Here is a 7,940-nt window from a genome sequence, read left to right as displayed (position 1 = left end):
GTCCGTTTGAAGATTCGAGTCTCCGATTCTTTTGAGTTGTGGCTTTCAAAGAGTCCCCGCGAGGAATTTTATTTACGTTTTATTTTTGTTGTTAAATTGCTATTTATCGCTATGGCTGTAATACGAGCATTAATGTTTAATGGATAATATTTAATACAGGTTTTTAACAATTGTGCGTCAATTTAAAAAGGTTACTCCGAGGTCCGCGTCAAAAAAGTGCCATAATAATATTATATATTAATGTTATTTTCCACTATCAATAAGTACATTTTTTAACCAACATCAGTCCTGATTATAACTACCAAATATTCATTCATTTTCAGGATTTTAACCCTTTAAATGTCAGTTTGTTTAAGTAATGCCACTGTTTTTTTTGAATGGAAAAAAAATAAGTAAAATAAAAATAAAAACACAAAAAAAATATTTATTTTCCATATACTAAATGATACGTTTTTTTTTTAGTTTTTGTTTTTGGGATTATCACAGTCTGGGATATGTCAATTATTAGCAACAACATTGATTTTGATGCATTATTATTTAATTTATTTTTATTTTTTTTAAATAATACAAACCTCACTCAGGAGGACAAAAAAGTCAGCATAAAAAAACTGCCATAAAAATATTATATATATTAATATTATTTTCCACTTTCAATCAGGACTGATTTTGGATTATTTGAACCAACATCTGATCCTGATCATGACTTCCAAATATTCATTCTTTTTCAAGATTTTAACCCTTTACATGCCAACTTGTTTATATAATGCCACTGTTTTTCATTCATGTTTTCCAGGTAGGACTAGAGCATCTGCCAGGGGAGATTTGGTACCGCAGTACAGAAAAACAGCCTTTGGGCAAAACGCTTTTTCAGTTAGAGTAGTGGGGTTGTGGAATTCCCTACCTACAAACATTCGAAGCCTCAATAGCTTCTTAATTTTTTAAAATAAGCTTAAGTACTGGCTACTATCACAACAGATCTGCAACCACTAATGACTGTGTTGTACATTATCTGTTTTATATTCTGCTTTTAAATTTTATATTTGTTTGTTTGTTTTTCTCCCAAATTTGGAATGCCCAATTCCCAATACGCTCTAAATCCTCACGGTGGCGTTGTAACTTGGCTCAATCCGGGTGGTGAAGGACAAATCTCAGTTGCCTCCACGGTCTGAGGCCTTCAATCCACGCAATTCATCACGTGGTTTGTTGAGCGCGTTACCGTGGAGACATAGCGCATGTGGAGGCTTCACGCTATTCTCCGTGGCATCCACACATAACTCGCCACGCGCCCCACCGAGAACCACATTATAGTGACCATGAGGAGGTTACCCCAAGTGACGCTACCCTCCCTAGCAACCGGGCCAGTTTGGTTGCTTAGGAGACCTGACTGGAGTCCCACATATTGCCACTGTGGTTTTTACACACACACACACATGCGTGCACACACACACGCCTAAACACACATGTAAGAAACACACTCTGACATCCATAACAACACACCAACACAGTTTTAGCTGCATCATTTATTCAATTGGCCTGCAGTGCTCTATAATACAATAAAAAGCATGTATTTGCTCCATAGGCTAAACATGAGAAAAATGGCGCCATCTGGTGGAAAATATAAAAAATGTAAATTTTGAAGCCAGTGCTCCGGAATGAAAGCAGAATATCATATAATTCATGATTTTATGCTTTAATGGCACGGAGATCAAATATTGCAGTTTTAATGGGTTTCAATGGGGACATTTTTGTCCTGAAGGTCCCGAGTGCAACTATTTTGTGTACATGGTGTATTATAGATGTACTTTAGCAACTGAGGTTGAAATATCAAAATTCCCCCCCAAAATACTCACCTTTGGCAATTGTATGCCGTTGGCATTAACACAGTCAAAATGATCGAAAAAAAATAAAATGAAAAAGACAAAAATGTCCCGAAGGTCGCACAAGGTTTAAATGAACAGTAGAAAGTGAAATGCACAAAATGGATGATTTAGAAAAAGAAGTCCCGCTTTACAGGAAAAATAGCCAATCAGCTTTTAGATACAGACATCGCAGCAGCGTCTGAAAGCATCCGAAGATTACGATCACAGAGCATGTTTCAAATCAGCAGTAAAATCTGACAATAATCAGATAAATTGTGCTTCACCTCAGGTTTTCAGTCTGGTTCAGCTAATGCGCATGCGTGTTTTCAAGTTGATTGACAGGCGATCTTTTTCTCTAAAAGCTGATAGCCTCTTTGACTTGCAAGTGGACTTCCCCCATAAATGTTAATACAAGTGGTCCATCTCTGTGAAAAATACTCTGTCCATTCAAAAACACTGTCGGTTACGCATTCTTATCACATAAAAAATAAGAATAAAAAAGCGTTGTTAGCGGATCTGAGCTAAAGCAGCACATTATATGACACAAATGTTGTCAGATTTTACTGCTGATTTGAAATATGTACATTGATTGTAATCTTGACCAACTGTTTTGGAGATGTTAGTCTTCCCTAATACAAGTAGATAGGAGCTGCACTTTTATACTGCTTGTTTACATAGAAAATAAGCTGCACGGGAGTGTTTCAAAGATGCACGCCAAGTGGACTGCCTTGCCTTGAAATACTGTATACTGCTTTTTAAAATGGTAAGTGAAACATTATGTATTATTCCACAGTACATGTTCTCAGTTTAATACTATCCGTCATTAATAATATGTAGTTTAATTTATTCCCAATATTGTTTCCACTATAACATTGTTTAGACTACTACTACAAAGCCAATCGACATGGTCCCTTTTTAGCAAAGAGTTTCTAGCAAGTCAGTCCACTGTCGGCCATTTTTGGAACCCTCTCAGGAGGTTATCTCCAGTCATGTAAGTGCAGCTCCCATCTACTTGAATGGGGAACCACCGAAATCTGCAAAACGGTTGGTCAAGATTACTATCACAGAACATGTTTCAAATCAGCAGTAAAATCTGACAATGCTGGTATCGTGAATTGCGCTTCTTTACCTCATATTACGCTAATAAACGTAATTTTCCCGACTTGTATAGCTAATGCGCATGCGCGTTCTCAAGATGATTGACAGGTGATGCCTGTATCTAAAAGGTGATTGGCTTTTTTACCTGTAAGGCGGGACTTCCTTTCTACATCCATTGACTGTTGGGTGTTCCAATCTCTCCCATGCATTTAAATAGAAGTGGTCCGTCTCTGCTAAATAGTCTCTGCTCTTTAGTCGAGTGCTACAAGTGTTTGCGTATCGGTTCGACCGACTCATTAGAAAAAATCGGTTCAAAAGAGTGATCCGTTCGCAAACCGGGCATCACTTTCCCAAAGTCATGCCTATATTTCAGATGCAACACCTACTTCACCTAGTTAACATACAAGCAGATGTCACAGATATATCAGATGGCGTAGTCACAATCTACTCAGTTTGTGACTAACAGTTCCAGTAAAGCATTACCTCTATTATGCAACGTCTGCTCGTAACTAGCTAGTTGGCACACTTTATGGTAAGATGGTTCATGTCTATTAAATGTCACAAAAGCTATATTAAGAGATTAAATGCAGGGGCGTATATTGACTTGTGGTTAGGGGTTCGTTGTTCATGCCCAAAAGGGTTTTCAACGGGGGGATCACCAAACTAGATCGCGCAGCCTTAAAGACAAGGGCCCCCTAGTAGTCAAGGGCCCATGGGCACTGGCCCCATTAATCCCTGATTAAATGACATAAATGCTTGTTTTCTCTTGCAGTGGATGTTGGTTTCAAATACCCAGTTCATAATGGTTAAATTATGACATTTTGGTGAATTCTAACCTCAAAACAGAAATGTTTATATCATCATATTGCTGTAATAGCGCTTGGTTAAACAAGTAAACACAATAAAACCACTCTGGCAAGAACAAACATTATGATTTAAACTGTTGAACTGTGCTTTCCGTAAATGTCACGTTGATTTCTCATCCTCAAACTCTTTCCTGTGTGTTCCGTTGTACACATTGTGATGTCATCCTCAAACTCTTTCCTGTGTGTTCCGTTGTACACGTTGTGATGTCATCCTCAAACTCTTTCCTGTGTGTTCCGTTGTACACGTTGTGATGTCATCCTCGAACTCTTTCCTGTGTGTTCCGTTGTACACGTTGTGATGTCATCCTCAAACTCTTTCCTGTGTGTTCCGTTGTACACGTTGTGATGTCATCCTCGAACTCTTTCCTGTGTGTTCCGTTGTACACGTTGTGATGTCATCCTCAAACTCTTTCCTGTGTGTTCCGTTGTACACGTTGTGATGTCATCCTCGAACTCTTTCCTGTGTGTTCCGTTGTACACGCTTGTGATGTCATCCTCAAACTCTTTCCTGTGTTCCGTTGTACACGTTGTGATGTCATCCTCAAACTCTTTCCTGTGTGTTCCGTTGTACACGTTGTGATGTCATCCTCAAACTCTTTCCTGTGTGTTCCGTTGTACACGTTGTGATGTCATCCTCGAACTCTTTCCTGTGTGTTCCGTTGTACACGTTGTGATGTCATCCTCAAACTCTTTCCTGTGTGTTCCGTTGTACACGTTGTGATGTCATCCTCAAACTCTTTCCTGTGTTCCGTTGTACACGTTGTGATGTCATCCTCGAACTCTTTCCTGTGTTCCGTTGTACACGTTGTGATGTCATACTCAAACTCTTTCCTGTGTGCTCCGTTGTACACGTTGTGATGTCATCCTCAAACTCTTTCCTGTGTTCCGTTGTACACGTTGTGATGTCATCCTCAAACTCTTTCCTGTGTGTTCCGTTGTACACGTTGTGATGTCATCCTCAAACTCTTTCCTGTGTGTTCCGTTGTACACGTTGTGATGTCATCCTCAAAATCTTTCCTGTGTGTTCCGTTGTACACGTTGTGATGTCATCCTCAAACTCTTTCCTGTGTGTTCCGTTGTACACATTGTGATGTCATCCTCAAACTCTTTCCTGTGTGTTCCGTTGTACACGTTGTGATGTCATCCTCAAACTCTTTCCTGTGTTCCGTTGTACACGTTGTGATGTCATCCTCAAACTCTTTCCTGTGTGTTCCGTTGTACACGTTGTGATGTCATCCTCAAACTCTTTCCTGTGTGTTCCGTTGTACACGTTGTGATGTCATCCTCAAAATCTTTCCTGTGTGTTCCGTTGTACACGTTGTGATGTCATCCTCAAACTCTTTCCTGTGTGTTCCGTTGTACACATTGTGATGTCATCCTCGAACTCTTTCCTGTGTTCCGTTGTACACGTTGTGATGTCATACTCGAACTCTTTCCTGTGTTCCGTTGTACACGTTGTGATGTCATACTCAAACTCTTTCCTGTGTGTTCCGTTGTACATGTTGTGATGTCATCCTCAAACTCTTTCCTGTGTTCCGTTGTACACGTTGTGATGTCATCCTCGAACTCTTTCCTGTGTTCCGTTGTACACGTTGTGATGTCATCCTCGAACTCTTTCCGGTGTTCCGTTGTACACGTTGTGATGTCATCCTCGAACTCTTTCCTGTGTTCCGTTGTACACTTTGTGATGTCATCCTCGAACTCTTTCCTGTGTTCCGTTGTACACGTTGTGATGTCATCCTCGAACTCTTTCCTGTGTGTTCCGTTGTACACATTGTGATGTCATCCTCAAACTCTTTCCTGTGTGTTCCGTTGTACACATTGTGATGTCATACAATTTTTATTTTTCTGTTGGCCAAAACAATAGGGTGACATTTTTTTTAAACTTTGCTTATTCTATGTTTACAGTTACATGTTGCACATCAAACAGAGGTATTATTCTAAAATCAGTGCAAACATACACACATGAGTTTCCATTGGGACTCAATACAGTGTGACAACATGCCCCGTTACAGGGTCAATGTGTGTTAAATGAACTGTATCATTTTCCTTGGAAATGTTCGATAGCTTTTTATAGTAGTTACAATTTAAGGGTATGTCTAACTCTACTTTCATAAGTATTATTTGAAGTGACAAATGAGTCAAACCAGTATTGTGCATGGGACAACAATATACTTGAATTAATTTAAAGGGATAGTTTACTTCCAAACTGTCACCATTTACTCACCCTCGTGTTGTTCCAAGCCCGAATGACTTTCAAAAGGAGATGTTAGATAGTTAGATGTTAACGTCCCTAATAACATCACTATTTACTTTCATTGTATGGAGAAAAGTTGTGAATGGTGACAGAGGCATTTATCCTGCCTAATAAAGTCATATAGGTGTGTGAACAAATCACATCAATCGTAATTTGTAGGTTAACTATATCTTTAATAGTAGAAGCATGTCTAAACAGAAATTATGGCAAGCCCTTTTGACTTTTAATCATCCGCAGGATATAAATTGCTGATAATAAAATGTTTACTAGGTAAAATGCCAATTCTTGATATCAGGAATGTAATTTCTACTAGTGAAAATGGCAATTCTTAAAAGCAGTAATTACATTTGCACTAGTTAAAAGGTTCATTCTTGATATCAAGAACAGAATTTCCACTCGTAAAAACTGTAATCGCATTTTAACTAGTAAATTTCACAATGATCCGTCATTCACTCCTGTTCAAAATGCAATTACAGATATCTACAATTATCAAATATCAGCAAATAAAAGCCTTCTTGTTTATCTTTAATTACTCTACGATTTATTGATATCTCAATTACCCAATTTAACAAGTTGAAACATGTTTACAGATATAAAAAAGGTGCATTTCCACCAGTTGTAATATGGCAAGCCGAATTGACATCTATTCATTCACAGAATATTTATCACTAGTTAAAATGCAAATTCTACTAGTGAAAATGGCAATTCTTGATCTCAATAATGACATTTGCATTTGTAAAAAGGTTCATTGTTAAGCTAAAAATGATGTTATCACTCGCAGAAATACACATTTTTTTTTATTCTCCCCAAATTTTTTAACGCCCAATTCCCAATGCACTCTTAAGTCGTCATTGTGGCGTAGTGACTCGCCTCAATTCGGGAGACGGAGGACGAATCTCAGTTGCCTCTGCGTCTGAGACCGTCAATCCGCGCATCTTATCACGTGGCTTGTTGAGCGCGTTACCACGGAGACGTAGCACGTGTGGAGGCTTCACGCTATTCTCCGCGGCATCCACGCACAACTCACCACACGCCCCACCGAGAGCGAACCTCATTATAGTGACCATGAGGAGGTTACCCCATGTGACTCTACCCTCCCAAGCAACCGGGCCAGTTTGGTTGCTTAGGAGACTTTGCCGAAGTCACTCAGCTCACCTTGGATTCAAACTCACGACTCCAGGTGTGGTAGTTTGCGTCTTTATTCGCGGAGATACAAAGGCCCCAGAAATACACATTCTTAATACCAAAAATGGAATTTCAACTAATAAAATCTGTAATTCTTGATATCTGTAATGGCATTTTTACTAGTAAATTTCACAATGATCCGTCATTCACTCCCATTCAAAACGCATTTACAGATATCGACAATTCATTTCTTACTAGATAAAATTCCACATACAAATCATCTACGTAATTCTTACTAGTAAACAGAGAGTTTTATATTAATAATTACATTTTTACTAGTACAAATAGACATTTTTGAATGACAACTAGTGGAAATGCTCACTTTTGATTTCTGTAAATGTATTACAGGTTACATTGGGAATTTCAGATATTAAAAAATTGGAAAGTAATTAAAGATATCTAAAAAGGCTTTTTTTTACTAATTACAATCACATTAGAGATATCTGCAAATTGTAAAATTGCCACTAGTGAAAACCAAATTACTTATATCAGAAACTTGCATTTTAATAGTTTAATTATTGATACCAAGAATGAACTTTTGCAACAATTAGTAACAATTTATTTATTAACTGATATAAAAATTATAATTATTGCTTGTACGAAATGCACTGCTGATATATGAAATTTCAACTAGTAAGAACTGAATTGTAGATATCAGTGGTTGTGTTTTTAATG

The 7,940-nt window shown here is 38.1% G+C and overlaps 1 protein-coding gene across 1 annotated transcript in view; it reads right to left on the bottom strand.

The window, feature by feature from the left end:
- Positions 1–7,940, bottom strand: part of LOC127619449 (cadherin-15-like) — a 310,594-nt gene that overhangs the window by 95,978 nt on the left and 206,676 nt on the right. The window lies entirely within an intron of this gene.

This window comes from Xyrauchen texanus, chromosome 2 (assembly GCF_025860055.1).
Source record: "Xyrauchen texanus isolate HMW12.3.18 chromosome 2, RBS_HiC_50CHRs, whole genome shotgun sequence".
Taxonomy (NCBI): Eukaryota; Metazoa; Chordata; class Actinopteri; order Cypriniformes; family Catostomidae; genus Xyrauchen; species Xyrauchen texanus.
The sequence above is the reverse complement of the archived record's forward strand: the minus strand, read 5'-3'. Positions and strand labels throughout refer to the sequence as shown.